This window comes from Phyllostomus discolor, chromosome 6 (assembly GCF_004126475.2).
Source record: "Phyllostomus discolor isolate MPI-MPIP mPhyDis1 chromosome 6, mPhyDis1.pri.v3, whole genome shotgun sequence".
Taxonomy (NCBI): Eukaryota; Metazoa; Chordata; class Mammalia; order Chiroptera; family Phyllostomidae; genus Phyllostomus; species Phyllostomus discolor.
This window is the reverse complement of record NC_040908.2, coordinates 79874781-79892836: the sequence shown is the minus strand read 5'-3', so window position 1 is coordinate 79892836 and position 18056 is coordinate 79874781. Positions and strand designations below refer to the sequence as shown.

General features: G+C 48.9%; 1 protein-coding gene across 6 annotated transcripts in view; it reads right to left on the bottom strand.

Moving 5' to 3' along the window:
• Positions 1 to 15291, bottom strand: part of FXYD6 (FXYD domain containing ion transport regulator 6) — a 29479-nt gene extending 14188 nt beyond the window's left edge. For 2 of the 6 annotated variants that reach the window (XM_036028511.1, XM_036028513.1), the window contains exons 1-2: positions 4054 to 4058; positions 2840 to 2844 (exon numbers count right to left, since the gene is read on the bottom strand). The gene's annotated coding sequence lies outside the window, so the exon portion shown is untranslated. Of the gene's footprint in view, positions 1 to 2839; positions 2845 to 4053; positions 4059 to 14565; positions 14762 to 14941 lie in introns of those variants that run through there. The other 4 variants (XM_028517053.1, XM_036028512.1, XM_036028510.1 and 1 more) reach the window with 4 other exon arrangements.
• Between the last annotated feature and the right edge of the window lie 2765 nt (positions 15292 to 18056).

Below are 18056 nucleotides of genomic sequence, written 5' to 3'. Positions count from 1 at the left end.
TTGGCGTGGTTGCTGTCTGCATGTGCGGGAGAAAGCAATCAGAAGAGTTTCTCCAGCAATTATCTTTCCATACTGAGTCACATAATTTCACATAATTGCTGGGTAAAAGCTGCTTAGAAAAAGAAGCCACTAGCTGATGATATAGCAACATGCTGTATTATTTTTGATTCCATGCAGCAGTGAGGTAGATCAGAATACCCAGTTTGATTGTGAAAAATAACTCAGAAACAACCACCCTTTAAAATGCAAAGGATCCAAATTACAGTGGAACTTCATTACCTCACCCTCAGCCCCCAAAGCCTCACTCCTCCACCCTTGCATCCATCCACCTGCTTGCTTCCCTTCCAGGTCAACCCACTGAAAACACACCCAGGGGTCTCACCAAGGCCTGAATACTGGCAGGATTCCCAGAGAAAGACGAAGTCCCTCACTCCATAAAGGACATGCCTGAAGCGACCCTTTCCAACCTTTTTATGGGGTCGCAGAATGCCTGAGTCCCATTGTTTAGGCTATCTGGCTACCTTAGACTATTACCCTATGCCAAGGGACATGACTTAGTTTATGATGTATCTCTGCCAAAAGAAGCTGGTGAAAATTCCATTGCATACAAATAGTATATAATCAAGATGTAAGGTTTGCCAGATGGATTTAGAATCTTAGAATACCAGAGTTAGAAAGACTGAGATGAAAGTTCTTACTTTCTACTTAAGGAGACTGAGGCCCCACCCAACAGTGAAATGATATAGTCAGTCCATCCAGCTAGTCAGGTGTAGAACCAGGCTCAGGACCCATGCCTTCAACTCCTGTCTGCTGCTCTGGTGTGCTGGGATTGGGTGGTGCGCAGGCCAGAGTTGGAGGGGCAGCAGGGAAGGCTGAGACATGCCTGAGTACTTGGGCAGCCTGGCAAGGCACCTACAGAGATGAGGGTGACCGGGGCAATGAAAGGGGCAGAAGGGAAGCACCTGACAGGTTCGTTTGGCTCTCCATTAGAAGACCACCTTTGCTTGAATAATGTCAGGGGGCAGTGGTGGAATTGTCTCTTAAAAGGTCCTCATTCTCAAGAGAGAGCAAAGGGGTGATCAGAAAGTCCTTTCCGATTACCCCGGCTGCACTGTAGGTGATCGTGGTGCAGGTGACTGTTACTCTGGCACAGATCTGAACAGTCTAAGGCCAGGCTAAGGACTGAAAACAGACAAGGTCCAGGACTCAAAATTATCGTGGACAAATTGTTCTGATTTACTGGCAGAGAGGTGGATCTTTTTTATATTCTAAGACATTAGTCTTATTGTTTGGGAGGAAAATGGGACAGTAGTCTTATCTGATTGTGTTAAGCAAGGTCTGTGTGGAGACAGGGACTGGCCCCTGCAGCCTTGTGAGGTCCCCCAGCCTCGGATTTGATGAGAGCAGTACAGTCTGAGTGTACTACCAGCTCTCTACTATGCCTGCTAATGAATGGAACTTGGGGAAGTGGTCAGCACAGACCAGCAGATAACGCCCAACCTGTGGCTTTGAAGGTGTTTTACTTCCATGAGATTTTAGATACCATAATGCCTCAGTGCTGGAACAGCTAAAATGTTCTTGATACTCACTGGCACCCCTTCAACCCCCAATGTTTTCCTGTCCCCTATCTGCACCGGGGCAGCCAAGAGTCCTTGGCACTCGTGCACAGCTGCACCTTCCTCTCTAAACTGCTCATCACCTTCCTGCTTCCCATCTTAGATGCTTTGGGGTTTTATGTACCAGAGAAAAAAGAAAGCAAAGAACAAAAGGACAGTCATATCTACTTGACAGCTCCGTGACAAGAGCTCCACAGGCAGCTTCCTGGGGTCCTTCCTGGCTAAGCCCAGTATTCCTCCCTCCTTCTTTGTATCAGGGCTGCTTTCAGGGATTGGATGTGTTCTTCTTTCACCTCATGTTCCATGTCACCAGTGGCCTGGAAATAGCTAAAGACCACACTGTGGCTTCAAAACCCCTAATTTGTGCCCTTAAACAATTTGACCTTGATGTTCCCCAACCACAGTGACCCAGAGCCATGACCAAGTTTCATCTCTTTTCGTAAAATGAAGGATGGACCCTTCTTCCTCTTCGGCCCCTTCTGGAAGGTCGCTTGGAACTCCCTTTCCTCATGGAGCTGCAATGCAGGTCAGTGTGCCTGCAACCCCAGCTCCATGCACACATGGTGGGTGTTCTGGAACCAATGGCTGAAGAACATCAACTTCCCAAAGGGCTGGAACTCCTCGCAGTGACACAAAGCCCAGTCCCACTCACACTGCATACTTTGTGGGGCAGCAGCCTTGACTGGAGTGTGGAAGGGAAGGTGCAGGAAAGACTGGTGAATCTTCTAGGGGGCAAAGGACAGTGAGTTTGGCAGTGGGAATAAGCCAGCTGCTGGAGATTGGGAGTTTGAGGGTGTGGGTAGGGGGGCAGAGGTCAGCTTGAAACATAGGAGTCCTTCTATGGACTCCATGGAAAGAAATGAGAGGAAGTAAAAATTCTAAGATGGAAAGCCTATATAAGAGGCCCAGTCTAGGAGTCTGGATTGGATATTTGAGGTAATAGTAATCATCACAACAAACAACACAGGTCAGGCATTATTCTTAGTACTTTAAATATTTATGCTCATTTGATCCTTAAAAATAGCCTATGAAGTATGTGTTACCATCAAACCCATTTTACAGGGAAAGAAACTGAGGCACACAGCGGTCACCTGGTGAGTAAAAGATGGATTACAAACTTTAACCCAGCTCAATCTGCCTCCCTGCTGGTAAGGGAAGGGTAGTCTTCCTGTTGTGAGCTCCTAGTTCCAGGCGCTGGGCCCCTCATCCCTCAGAAGGGCCACCTGCACTGAGGATCCCCAGGAGACTTACACCCAGGCCACTGCCACTCTGTTTCTTACTCCTACCCCAGTCCAGCGGGCTGAAGCTGCAGGGCTCAGACACCTAAGCAAGTCAAATCAGCCTTGCAAAGAGGGCCATGATGAAGGGGGCGCCTCGGGGTAAACACTTATACAAGCTCCCCACCATCTCTAACTTCATAGATATTCACAAGAGAAAAACAGTAGAATACACAGTGACTGCCAGCTCAGCCAGAGAGAGAATTTACATTTCCTTGTTGGATAGATAACTGTTTACTCAGAAGGGCACTTTGTTTGGTTTAACTGATTACAGAATTGTGCATCTGACGGTGGGGGGTGGGAGGCTGGTTAGTGGGAGCATGGGCTGGGTGCGATGGAGGACTAGCTAACCCACCCCCCGTCTGTGTTCCTGTTACAAAGGTTATTATAAAGGTCAAATGAGATAATATATGGAAAGGTTCTTCGTAAACTATAAAGCTCTATGGTAACAATACTTAACATTTATAGGCATTCATGTCAAGTATATTTAATCCTTATAGCAGTTCTAGGAAATGCTATAATGCTATGATTATGGTCATTCCCATTATACAGATGGAGAAACTGAGGCCAGGAAAGGTAAGAAATTTGCCTAAAGTCCCAAAGCCAGAAAGTGGCAGAGCCTAGACTAGGGCGCAAGCAATGTAGCTCCAGAGTCCTTCCTCTGAACCACTTTGCTACCCCGCCTCTATGCTGAGTGCCTTTGTGTATGTACTTGAGCAAGTTACTCTACCTCTCAGAGCCTTTCCTTCTGAAACAGTAAGATAGGAATAATAATATGCACTTCAGGAGTTGTGAGGATTAGATGAAATAGCCTTTGTTCATGGGCAATTATCCTTCCTCCGCCCACAACCGACCCATCTAAGAAGGATATCTCCTTTTGGGGGGAGATGGCTCTTCCCCATTCCAATGCTGTAGGTCTACTGGAGGCTGCCAATCGCAGCCCCTCCCTTGCAGCTAAAAGGAATGGGTGTGAAACTCAGTGTTTCCCAGGGGCCATCATGTTGGAACCCAGGAGAAAGGCTGAAAGCAGCCCAGCTGTGAAATGTGGGGAAGGGGAGAGCTCGGCCAGCAGCAGACAAAAGAGCTGACAGGAGGGGGACCGGGAGAAGGGACAGGGATAGAGTCCTGGCTGAGTGTCCTCCTTGACCATCGTCCCAAACCAGCGCTGCCCTGTCCATCCTGCTGCTTCCCTCTGTGAACAGAGAATCCCTTCCTTGCCTAAACAAGGTGGAGTTCTGTTTCTGTAATTTGCAGTGAAAAGTGATACCATGCCAGTGCTGAGCACTGCACCTAGCAACTGGCAATGCTCTTTGAGCGTCAACTGTTAATATTATTAATGCCATCATCTCCCAACTCTTTCCTCAGCTTCCTTCTTCAACTTCTACCTTCTGTTGGGAAATGGGAAAGAAAAACAAAGAACCAAACAGGAAAAAAGCCCTAGTCCCCTCCTCTGACTCCCTTCCTTCCTCCTTTAGTTGTTATCTAACCACAGGAAGGTCCCTGTTTTCATGACATGGGGCTGAAAGGAGCCAGGCCCACAACAGACAAACAAAGAGTGCCTGACAGACTCAAAAGGCTCCCCAGCCATGGCCTTCTCCTGCCTCAAGAAAAACAGCCTGCGTCATCCAGGGCCACAGACAGGTGGCACAGAAAACCTCATCTTACTGAGTCAGCCAGAGACTGGTGACACATGCTCTTGGCCAGCACTGAGGGTGCAACTCCCCACCCCCTGGCCCTGCCCAAGACACAGAAGCAAGATAAACAGAGATGGCAGGAGACAGCAGGAGAGGAAAGAAATCCCAGAAGAAGATAAACTGAACAGGGAGGTGCCCAAAGACAAGCATGAGAGTCTGCAAGATGGAACAGAGGCTGGCTGACAGGCAGCACCCCGAGCAGGAACTGAGAAAAGGGGAAAAGGAGGGACACAGGTGGCAAAGCCAGGAGAGGTGGAGCTGCTGAGAAGAGGAAATGTGCTCTGGCAAAAACATCAAACGGCCTCCATGCTATGGTCCTCCCCACAAGACCCTAGCTGGGCCTATACCTGTGGCTGTCTTTGGTTGCCTCCACCACCCTGCCCCTGGGAGCCCTGGTCACAGTGATGCTCCCTGCTCCCAAGAACAAGCAGAGAGGTGGAAATGCACTAGGGAAGGGTGTAGAAAAGAAAGTCACCAGACAGCTGCCATTCCTGGGAGCAGCAACTCTCACCCTCCCTGACTGCAGGACAGCCGTCCAGTAGAAGATGAAAGTTTTCTGCTGTCCAGGCAGCCTGCTGGACAGGGGCAGATGCCCAAGACCTAGCCCTGGAGGGCTCTGGGCACCCCACCCCTCTGGTCAGCATGCTGCCCAGTCTTTCTCCTAACCCAAAGTCCTTGCAGAAGAAGCCAGAGACTACCACAAGGGGTCCCTTCAGTGTGACTCTCTAGGAGGGCTGCACCCAGAGAAGCACCAACAGGGCCAAGTAGACTTTTGCAAAACTGGGATGCTATGCCAAGGGCAGCCCTGGCCCTCCCACCTCCTTAGATTTCGGGGAGGTCAGGGCAGGATATTATCAGGACAGGGACTTGTCCTTCAGCCCCGGACTCTCATGTGTACCTGCGGCTGGGTTTTGCATGTTCCACACCCCACCCTGCTTCTCTTCCCTGAAGGGGATGATGATGGCAGTGAAGACGATGTCTACCAAATATGTGGAAGACACTTTACTTACCAGACAACATCATGAGCATGAAACTCAAAGGAATACCACAAGGACAGGCAATGAGGGGTGTCACTGCCATTTCACAGATTAGAAAAGGTAAAGCTCAGAGTTATATGTTATTTGGCCAAGGTCCCACAGTTAACCATGGCATGGCTGGTATCAGCCCCTAATTCTATGGATATCAAATGCTATGCTCTTTCTTGCTGCCTCCCTGGCAAGTGTGGCAATGTGTGGGAATTAAGGGAAATGAAAATGCTGACCTCACTCAAGACCCAGCTAGCCTCTTTGGATGGGAGTGTCCTTACCCAGGCCAGGGAAGAGGAACCAGGGTGAGAATAACCCAAATAAAGTTAAATAGCTTTATCGAACTTCAGCATGCATTATGATGTTTTTTTTCCTTTCTCAGTTTCTTGTGCAACTCTGCTCTGTCACTATGGCTGATGTTAGGGTAAGACTGGGACCCTGGAGCCTCTCGAGAGGAGGGAGGAGGCCTAGCCTGTCCGTCAGCCATTGCGGGACCCCAGGAGCTCAAAATGCTGCCCTATCCCTCCCAGCTGAGCATCAGCACCAGCAAGCACATTCATCTGCCTCCTCAGACTCTGCCTACCTCTCAGCAGCTGCCGGGCTTCCCTCTGCTCTCTGCCCAGCAGAATGTCAGTGCACTTACACTAGGAGCCAGACAGTGTCCCAGACCTGCTGTAGGCGATCCTGTCCACTGGAACTTGGCCTACAGGGGATGCCAACAGAACTACTTGCCTGGCAACTGGCAGCCTTTCTGAATGGGCAGCAAGAAGCAGATCCCTTTTTTGCTGGTATGGCTCGGAATTAGCGTAGAGTATAGAACTGAAATAAAGACCACCCCTACTCAAAAATATATCCACACCTAGGCCCTGGCTGGAGTAGCTCAGTGGATTGAGTGCAGACTGGGAACCAAAGTGTCCCAGGTTCAATTCCCAGCCAGGGTTCATGCCTGGGTTGCAGGCCATAACCCCCAGCAACCGCACATTGATGTTTCTCTTTCTCTGTCTATCTCCCTCCCTTCCCCTCTAAAAATAAACAAATAAAATCTTTAAAAAATATAAAAATATATATATATCCACACCCATAATATTCTCCCATGGAGAGATTTTTAAATTTCAAAAAATGCTTCTTTTAAAAGGTAAATACTTCCAATTCTAACAGTCATTTATGTCTTGGCCCAAGTTATTTTAATCAGATTGCTTTCCAAACAGCTGAGATCTGCCTGCACTCAGGTGGAGAAATTGGTGGGAAAAAAAGATGGACATTTTGGAACAAAGTGTAATTTTGGAAAAAATGGCACCATTATCTTTCCAGTAACCAAATTAACATTTATTAATGGCCTACTGTTGTCCAGGAACTTGGCTCATCACTGAGGGTGCTCCAATAGCACAGTCCCTGCCTCATGGAGCTTATGGTCTAACCGAGGAGCATGAGTTAACAGACTGATATCCTTGTCTCAAGGACTGGAAAGAGCACAGCTCCCATCATGAGGCCCTGGAATTGTGCTGAAGGGACACTGAAAGGGACTGAAGGCCCAGACCTGTCAACACCACAGTGATGAATCAATCACACTACCAGTTTTCTCAATGTGATGTGATGAAAATCGCACTTTGAGATCTTTGCCCCTAAACCAGTCAGTCCAGTCTAATCATGAGGAACACATCAGACAAATCCCAACTAAAGGACCTTACAATATGCCTGACCAGTCAAAACTGCATGGTGGTTAAAAAAAAAAAGCCAGTCTGAGAAACTCTCCCAGCCAAGAGGAACTTAAGGGGACATGACAACTAAGTATAATATAGTAGCCTAGATGGGATCCTGGACTAGAAAAGGGACATTAGGTAAAAACTAAGGAAATGAGAATAAACTTCAGATAGTTATTCACAATGTGTCAATATTGGTTCATTATTTGTGTGAAAGATAATATAAGTGAAGCCACTTCCAAATGAAGTTGGAGCTGCCACCCCAGAGGAACCCAGCATGGATTCCTCCTCAAATCTTTGGGATGTTTAGACTGGGCAAAGTAACCCTTCCACTGGGCCAGTGCAGCATTGGCCCAGTCTGCCAAACAACTGTTTGCAAAGCTAACTGGTCAGTAGACATTCTGACTACCAGACTGAAAATTAAAGTCATTCTTTAGAATTAGCACCACCAGGTATAGCCTAACGAATAACTAGCTTATCTGCACCTATAGAAAGTTCTTCCTTCTGCCCTGGCTGTGTGGTTCAGTGGATTGAGAGCCAGCCTTCGAACCAAAGGGTCAACGGTTTGATTCCCAGTCAGGGCACATGCCTGGGTTGTGAGCCAGGTCCCCAGTAGGGGGCAGGTGAGAGGCAACCACATGTTGATGTTTCTCTCCCTCTCTCCTCCCTCCCTTCTCCTTCATCTAAAAATAAATAAGTAAAATCTTTTTAAAAATATTTTATTTATTTATTTTTAGAGAAGGAAGGGAGGGAGAAAGAGAGAGAGAGGGAAACATGAATGTGCGATTGCTGGGGGTTATGGCCTGCAACCCAGGCGTGTGCCCTGACTGGGAATCAAACCTGCGACACTTTGGTTCGCAGCCCGCGCTCAATCCACTGAGCTACGCCAGCCAGGGCTTAATAAGTAAAATCTTTAAAAAAGGAAGTCCTTCCTTCTATTCCATGTAGTTATTCCCCCTCCATTCTTATAAAAAAAAAGAAACAAACAAACAAACCTTGCCTTCACTCCCTAATTGGAACACTGGGTTTCTACCTGAATCAGTGCTTCCCAAATAGCTATTCTCTTGGATCTCAAATAAAAGCTTGACCTTTTATTTTTTTAGGTCAACATTCGTAACAAATGTAACAGATTTATGTAAGATATTAATAATAGGGGAAACTGGGAGAGGAGGCAGTATCCTGGACCTCTTATCTGTTCAATTTTTTGTAAATCTAAAACTGTTTTCTGAAGGGCTATTAAAATTTTTAAATTCAGTTAAAAACAAAAACAGCCCCCCAACCTCATCCCATCACCTTCCTGGAAAGCAGTATGAAGCACTGTAAGCTGTTCACATCACCTGATGCTTCTCTGGTTCAGAAGCACAGGCCAAAGCCAGCAAAGGCTTTTAAAGCTGCCTTTGAAAACAAGTGCTATGGGTCCAAGCACAGGTCACAGATGAATCTTTGCCCTCCAGAGAAAATGTAACCTGTTCCCTAGATTTCCATTTAAATGTCCATCAAATAAACAACTGAACCTCAATTATTCTGTTTAATAGCCTCACTTAAAATGATTGGCCTCTTTACAAAATTCTAAAGAGAGGCTAATGAGCCAACAGGACTCAAAGCCTGAGACTGAGGAGAAAGCAGAGGGCAGTGACAGTCTAGTGGGCTAAGGGACTCACAGTGGCTGGACCCTTGACTGAATTCCCCACACTTCCCTGACAGCTGCTAGGCAGCACGGAAGCAGGGCAGGTGCCTCTGGCCCAGATCTTCACTGCCTGACACCTCCCACAGTGGCCGCTTCCCACTGGGTCCCGTCCCACTGCTGGGCCTGCCTTACTACCCTTCCTTCATGAGGCAGGGTATCATGGGCCCACAGGTCCCCATGACTCAAAGCTGTTTCTCTGGAGCCCAGGATCTACCCAACCTGGCTGTCCAGGGGGAGTGGGAGGGACAAAACTCATTTATTACGTAGTAGTGGACTTATTATTTTAACCAGGAGGCACCTTTACCTTTAACATGAAATCACTTCTCAGGAAGAGAAACACAGAGGAAGAAAATAACTGACCATAAAAAATAAGTCCCCTTCCTCAGAAAAGGAAACACAGAACTTACAAGTCACAAACACAGGCCTGGTTTCTAGAAGTCTCTCTGGAGACCTCAAGGTAGAGTGGGCTCAGTGCCTTGCTGCCATTCCACCATCACCGTCAACATCTCAGCCATTATCCTGTGGGCTTCTCATAATAGCCTTCAGAGACAGAAGCAAGAGCAATACTGTGTGGCCAACTCCAGCACAGGCCAGTAACACGAGTTGTCCAGAATGCGTTAGGAAACAGGCACTGCGGCCCAGGTCCTGCCCCCGAGGGGATCTCAGTTCAGTTCTAGGGAATCTGTCTGGCAGGCAGCATTGCACAGAAGCCCCAGGCCAGGGCCCACAGGTTGGGCGGGTGTGAATAAATCAGGCTAGCAGTGGGATCACCTCCTCCATATATCTGCTAACAAAAGACCATTCAAGAGAGGACAGACAAGCAGTCCCAGTGGCAGAAACAGAAACTCAGAGCCACTGCCAGGCCAGAGGCCCAAGGGCCAGGCCCACCTACCCTACCCACAGCCATACCACAGTGACCTGGCAACTTGGCCGGCCTCTTATACAACCTCTGCCCAACAGCCTACCTCCTTGAAATCACAGCTCAGACCTCTGTGTTTGAGCCTGCAAAGTACTTTGCAATATAGTCACATTGCCTTGCTTGGGGGTTGATGTGGCATGGAGATAAGTCCTGACCCTTAGGGCCTGCATACCTAGGGTCTGTCCTACCTCTGGGGGGTGAGGGTAGGTTTATGCGTGCATGGAGGATTTACCTGACCTTGTTTATCTCTGCTTCAGGAAACACATTGTCCCCTCCTTCCTGACACATGCCTTCATTTCCACTGTTCCCACAGAACCAAGGCCCATACCTCTTTCCACATACTGCCACCACTAGGGTGTGTGTCTCCCCCATCGGGCTCTGAACTTCCTGGGTGCACAGCCACATTCTAGGCAGGTCTGAATCTCCAGAACTTAGCACAGTAGCTGCTCAATAAATATTGATGACTGACTGACTGGGCACTTCAACATCATTATTCCTTTAAGTCATAGTCCAGTCTAAACTCAGAACAACCTAAGGATTTGTATGAAATTTTGAAGGAGTTTTAAAACATTCTCAGTGCCCTCTCTACCCCACACTTCCCCATGTCTGCTCTCTAGGTCTCAGTCAAATCCCAACCACCAAAATACTATGATAAATCAGCTACCTTCATTGACTTTAGCCCTTAAGCATCCCAGACCTAAGATGGAGTCAAATTCTTAGTTTTGGACTCTACCAAAGGAACTGGGTACAGGAATGAAGGAATCTACACCTTGGTAATGTATGGTTTGCACCTGGGTATGAGTGGTTGCCAGAAGACAGCTTTGAAGGACAAGTGGGCTTTCAACACCTCCTGGTGAGTGAGGACTTTTTCCTGCCTATGGCCAGCTCACATGTTCTCACTGGGCTTTTCCCATGTGTCTGACACCAAGCCAGGCACTGTCTAGGGGATAAGCTGACTTTGCCATTGAAGAGGTAAGTGGGAGCGAAGGGGAGAAGGTGTGGACATAAGTAGCTAAAATCAAAGTACATTGGGCCTCAGAGCATTCAGTGGTACAGGGAATAGGAAAGCATGTCTGTTTCCCAGGAATTAGGAAAAGCTATTTGAAAGGATGAGCAGTTGAGAGGTGCCTTGAAGGATGATATAATAACAACAAAATGTCATTCTGATAATAATGTCACTGCTATCATTACTATCATAGCAGCTAATAGCTCCTGAATGTTTGCTATGTGCTAGGCACCACATAAAGCACTTTACATAGCTTACCCTTCTCAACTCTCATGCTCATTTGACAGATAAGAAAACTGAGGTTTAGAAATATTAAGAAAACTTGCAAGCATAAGAATCCAGATTAGAGCCCAAGTGTGTGTGTCTCTGAAGGCTATCACCCCCAAAGTCAGCAGGCTGGAGTGACAGAGCTTATTCCAGATAGGACCTAAGCACAGGCAGAAGGGAGGAAATACAGGCATGAAATGACCATCAGAGAAGGTGCCTAGAGAGTAGCTATAGCCAGGTTCCTGAGAGCCTTGCGTGTCAGTGCCAGGCACCTGTCCTTATTAAGAGGCAATGGAGAGCCACAGGAGGCCTAATGTAACTGGGCTTGATTAGCAGATCAGTGGGAAAATAGACTGGGATGGAGCAAATGGAAAGGAAGAGTCCATCACAATGGTCTGGGTGACAGAATGCATCTGGGTGAGGTGAGAGGGTGTGAGAACCTGTGAGCACGTGCCCATCTATGTGTTAGGTCTGCTAGATTATGTACATGTTTGAAAGGGAAAGTGTGTTAACTATGAGTGTGCGTGTGAGTGTGCAGGGCCTTTCTGTTGAAGAAGAAGGTTGCAGAGCCTTTCTGGCGGGAAGTTGGGTCAAGTAAGCAGTGGGAGAGAAGAAGGGACATGACAAATCAATTGGTCTATCTAAGGAGGGCTCTGGTGAATGAGAAACCATCATTTCACAGCTCTGTGAGCCCCCAGAAGTGCATAGAGCCTGGCACAACAGAGGAACTCAATTAACATTTGTTAAAATAATATAAGAATGAATCTAAGATCTTGGCCTCAGGTTTCTTCTGAGGCCTGACTTTACCCTTCAGCAGTGGGGGGGGGGGGGGGAGTGTCACTGTCATTCCAACTAGACCCTCCCTCATCCCCAGTCCCCTCCACCCCAGATAAGATCTGAGCTGGAGCAGTTACACTCCCAGAGCCCCAGCCCTCTTCCTGGGCCTTGTGCTCCCTCTAATATCTTTCTAGCAGCTCCAAGCTGACCTCATACTTTCTCAGGTCAGGTTCTTCCCTCCTGCCTCCTATTCCAAAGCAAAGATGCTGCCAAACTGGCCCCAAGCTTTTGCCTGAGCTCAAAATATACTGCTTCTCATCAGGTGCAGAGAGAACTGACCAACTCTCCCTGTCCCACTCTCTAGCTGGCCAAAGGCTCTCCCTCCAGAGGTTTTCACAGACCCACCAAAGGATGGCCTTAACCTCATCCTCTCCAGAGGACACTTCTTTCAAGACTCTGCCCAGTTCCAGTTTTCATCCTGGCAGAAAAGACCAGGTAGACCAGTGTCTAGAAGGGGCTGGCTCCCATGGCCCAAGAGAGGAAAACTTGGTCTCAGTTTCTTAGGTGCCTCCTGTCCTACCAAATGTAAGGGGAGGCTTTCTCTGGAGTAAACAGAGAAGAGCTCCCTTCCTGTTCAGCTCAGCTGCAACCCTGTTTTATGAAATAATGATTACATTTCAGCACCTAGAGAGAAAAGGGATCTCTTTCAGAGCATATAATCTACAAAAATTTAGAGGAAGAAATGCCTTTGAAATCATGGAATCTAACCCTACCCCCCCAAAACAAAGCAATATTGACAGACATGGAAATGAACAGACGTGGAAGTAGAGGTTTAAAATCTTGGAAGCTTTCAGTTGCTTTAGATCAGTCTAAGCCATCTCTGGCTTTCACCAAAACCCAGTTTGCATCCAAGAGTATCTGTGGAATAAATGCACTTACCCTTGGGGCAGAGCCTGGACGAGAACCTGGGTCTATGGCTCCAGGCACGTAGCCTGTATTCTACAGGCTCTCTGCCTCCTGGGGCTGGGGCCGTCATGACTGATTTATTTCCTCCAGAGCACTTGGGCAGAAGCTGGTGAGTGATTTGTTAGACAGTGAGTCCTGGGGGCTGCCTGGCACAGGCTGCCTGCCATCCAGATGGCAGCCACCTAAATACAACAGGGCTATGGGGCAGGGAAGCATGTGCTCTGATTTATGGGGGATGAAGGTAGGCTGGCTCTGAACAGACTCCTAGGGCGGGTCCAGGAGCCTCAGGCTTTACTCAGGGCCAGGGCACGGAGAAAGCAAACAGTGGAGAGATTTAAATTCTGGTCTGAGACCCACCTCTTGAGTCTAGCACTGAAAAGAGGGTCTCCCCTTGGGTATCTGGAAGTGAGTTTCTCTCTATCTTCCTGTCAGGGTTCCTGGGGAAATGTTTCCTTCTGGGCCTCCTTAGCCTTTTCCTATATGCTTTGGCATAGAGCTGATAAGGCAGGAAATGTCTGGTCTTCCAGCTGAGATCTATATAGAAGTACCATGTGTGTGTTGGGGAGGTGATGGTATGGGTTATAGTTTGTGTGTGTGTGAGCATGCACAATGTGATGGCAGGGTGTAGGGGTAGCATTGTGAGTAGTGTGTTGTAGTGAGTTATACATATGGTGTATTTGGTGTGTATGCGATGTGATATATGTGTATGAGTGGTGGTGTGTGTGTAGTATGGTATACGTACATATATGTGTTTGGGTGTGTTTGTGATATGTCACATGGGGGGATGAGTGGAGTGGGTAAGGAGCCATGTAAGTTTGGGTGGAGCTAGCTATGCAGGGAACCCTCCCAGAGAAGCCAGATAACCAGTATCTAGGCAGCCATGTTGGGGGGAGGGGAGGAGATCTGGAGGTGAGGAATGGGCAGAAAAAGGAGGGAGGCTGAGAATTAAAAGGGAGTTTCCATGGCAACTACCAGGCACGTCACAGGCAATAGGCTAAGTTGCAGAAACAGATATACACACCCACATACACAATATGAGAGCACCAGGTCCCCAGAGTGGGGGTCCTTTCACCAGAACTGACTACCCACTAATCCATCTCCAAACCTGGAAATCCAGCCCAGCCTCAGAGCACCATGCCAAGGAGACAAAGAAAATGAAGACAGAGGTCACATGGATGGGAAGAAGCCTTAGCTGCCTCAGCCCCTCACATCTGGAGGTTGGCAGCAGGGGTCTGCGCAGGCCCATTTCTCCAGCACAGCTGCTCCCTGCCCCAAACTTGGGTGCTTTCTCTACCAGCCACCACTTGTAAGAGCCAGAAGCAAGCGCCAGAGGCGGCGGGCTGCTCTCCCAACTCTCCACGAAGCTCAGCGAGACACAATGTGGGAGGCTCTGCCAGGGTCAGCCCTGCCGGGAAAGGGGCCTGGCAGGAGGAAAGGAGGAATAGGGGCGGGGAGGGGGTCAGGGCCCCCTAGAAGAAATAGGTTCCGGATAAACAAGGAGAAAAAAATTGATGCAGGCGTTCTCATGAATCCCCATGCCCTGGAACCACAGCCTTTCTTTACCTCCCCCACAGGCCTGCCACTCCCCAAACCAGCAAGTTCCATTTTGTATTGCTTGTGTCCACACTCACATTAGCCACCTTCCCACGCTTTGCTCCGGTGTCCACAGCTTCCAACTAGCAAAGGAAAGACTCCCCCTGGGTGTACGGTGGTGCAGCCCTTTCGCCTTCTCCTAAAAACTACAGCCTCGAGCTCCAGGCAGCAGCAAGCGCTCTTCCAGCCACCAGCTTCACCCCACTTCCAGCGCCTGCCTCCCCTTCCGACGCCTACCTCCTTTTTTACATCCCAACCTGATTTCCGCTGCCCAAGCGGCAGGTGTCCTTGAAGACGGCTCACACCCAGGAAACAAACAAACCCGGCAGCTCCCCGGCGTCCGGGATCCAGCCCCACCCTAGATTCTCCCTCCTGGAAGAAGAACCCAACTTTATCACCTCCTCCGCCGCTTACCTGCACAGCGCGGTCCCCTCCGAAACGATCTCGGGAGGACACACAGAGTGCGGAAGAGCTGGGAGTGGCAGGCCTAGGGCAGGATGGTAGAGAGGCTTTCTCTGTTTTCCCGCCTCCCCTCAGCCAGGGGCGGGAGGGGGAGACGCGCGTCCCGCAGGGTGGGACCAGTGGGCGGGGCCCCACGAGCTTTTCTGGCGACCGCCGCCTCGCGGTCGCCTTCCGCTGGCTTCTGGATCGCGTTCCCCCGGATCCCTGTGGCCCTGGCCCCTGCCCTGGCTCGGGCTCCCGTCTCGCCCCCTGGTCCTCGGGCAGTAATGGATGCTTTCCCAGGTCTGCCACTTCCGAAAAGCAGCAGGAGCCTGCAGTGGAGGGGCGGGCCAGAGCCAGCGTGGGTTTGCCACGAAGCCGCCTTTTGATTTTTCTCTAGTGAGGGTGGGAAGAGAGCAGGACAAACACAATGACAGAGCTAGTGTCACTCTGAAATAGAAAGCTGAAGGGACCAGGGGAAAAAAAGATAAAATAACCCAGCACCAGACGCAGCAACCCACGTTAATTGGAGCCTTGACAGGTAAGGGGACTGTGCACCAAATGTGCACCATTCACGTGCACGTGAATGGCTCGGTCCTGGCATCCGTGAGTCGGCTCCGGTTGTAGTTGCAGCTGTCATTTCAGCTAGAGCCAGATGTGGTGCCAGGGATGAGGTGCTCAACCCCAACCACAGATTACTGCCCAGAACCCCCTTTTCAAGATCCTCCCACCCCCATCACAGTACTCCCCTTTCCCCAGCCCACTCCTCAGGGTCCAAATTCAAGACATATTTGAAGATTTAAATCCTAGGGCTACAGAACTCAAGCTGTGCCTTGATCTAGAGCCCATGTGAAAATGGCTCTGAGACCACTGACGTCCTGGGATGCTTAATCTAGCCCTCAGAGTGAGTGCTCAGTGAAGCAGCAGTCACGGGAAAGAGCAGGCTTATAGGAAGGGAAGAGGCCAGGCACTGGCAGAAACCACAGAAACAGGGCAAGGGCTGACCACTTAACTGGGGGCCTGGAGGCCATGCTGCTTGCCATGAAGCTGCCCAGCCTCAGCCAAGATGGGGCAACAGGGTAAGGGGTGGCTCCTGAGAGAGGCTGCAGTGTCCAAGCCTGGGCAGGGCCTCAGGGACTTCATTACAGACCCCAAACCCTGGGAGGGTGAGTACTGCTAGAAAGGGTTCCAGCCCTACTTCTAATACCTCTGTCCTGGGCCTCCAGTTTCTCATTTGTACAATAAAAGAGGTGGACTAGATTATGCTGAGGCCCCTTTCAGCTGGAACCCTAGGTGATTTAATTGTTTTAATAAATGGTCGGGTCTCAAAACCTCAAGGCAGGAAATTTACATAAATCCAAGAAAGCTTTGCACATATTTGTAAGCCATGCATGGCTACTGAGACCGTGAGGCCCTGGGGAGGATAGCTCTGATCCATGTCACTTTACATAGACTAGGTAATATTTGTGTTCCTGTCATTTCCTCCATAAGCTGAGGACTTGGTTACAATTCGCTCTAGATGAGAGAGATCCAACCATGCCACTTGCTAAGCCCGTGTCCTTGGGCAAGTAGATTAATCTCTCCCAGATGCCTTTGAATACTGCCTTAGCCTGTTGGCTAAGTCTGTGTTGCTTTTTGAAGTTTTTACTGGCAAGGACTCATCAAACCCAGGCTACGCAAGCCTGTTAGGGAAAGGAAAGACCAGGGGTCAGAACTCCCAGGCTGAGCTACTTCTTAGTACCAGCCCCTATCCTACCACAAAATTTCAAGGTGTTTGGCCACATTATTTCCCAGGCATGCCTGCCTGACACTGTTGAACAACAATAGGTGGCAGAGGGATGCCAGAAGCTATATTCACATGAGGAAGGGCAATGGTTTGCCTCTCAAATAGTGTTTTTTCCAGTCTATCCAGGAACACTGCTGAAAGGAGTTTGGGACAACACAGCTGTGAAGTCACACACAAGCTTGTTCTAGAGGCAGTCATGTCTCTTCTAGTGGGAGGAGAAACACATCTAGTCTCTACCCTATGCATCATGTGGGCATGGGTAGAAAAAAGGTAGTCAACTGCTCCATTTGCTCTACACATGTATTGATGTAAGGAGCTACTCTTCACTGAGCCCTGGGACAAGCTCTGGAGTATAATGCTGAAAGGAAAGATATTTCCTTTAGCATAGCTGAGATATTTATCAAATATTTCCATTAATAGTGTTTGAATAAAACATGGTTCAAATCCCTGAGGGTGTAACTTTGAGAACTGAGCTGAAGGGTCAAGAGATGTTAAGGAGGTAAGACAAAGAAGGCAGGTATTGGAATGACAGGCAGACTTGGAAAATGATTCTGACACAAGAACAGAAGCAACATGTGCAAAGGCCCTGAGGTAGAGGGAGCATGGCATGAAAGGAGCTACTGTGGCTCTCAGGCAGAGGAGACAAGCCAGAGAAGGAAGCAGACACCCGACCAGACAAGCCTGGTAGTTCCTGGGTTAATCCAACCTTTATCTTCAGGACAATGGGAAGCCACTACAAGGCACCTACAAACTGTTGCAAGCAAGAATTGGGGAGTGGCTGGCTGTTGCCAGGGGACTGTCCAGTCAGGGGCTGTGAGGAGAGCAGTGCTAATGCAAAGTTAAGAAATGGGCCTGGATCTGAACTGAAGAGAACCCTACTTCCCTAGATGCCTGACCAGCAAAGAGAGAGAGAGAGAGAGAACCCGTGCAGGGGTGTACAGCCATGGTGGAAGTAGGGTAAGAAACCATCTCTGAAATACTCCTCCTCTGCCCTACTCCCAGAATTGGAACCATGGGACACATAGGGCTTGGGAGGACAGCAAAACTGTCAGAAGCATAAAGGACTGACTGCTCCAAGCTGTAAAGCATGTACTCAAACTATGTAACTTACTGAGCAGCTAAAACCCCATCTGGATACCACTTGCCCCAGTTCCCTTATACTGTGGCAAAAAAAAATAGCTCTTCATAATGTCAGTTCCCGGGGTCACATAACCACAGGGAAAATTAAAGGAGCAAGACAAGAAGTCTTGAAAGGAAGACCCCTACCCTTTCTAGCAGATAATACTCCAAGATGAACTAAGG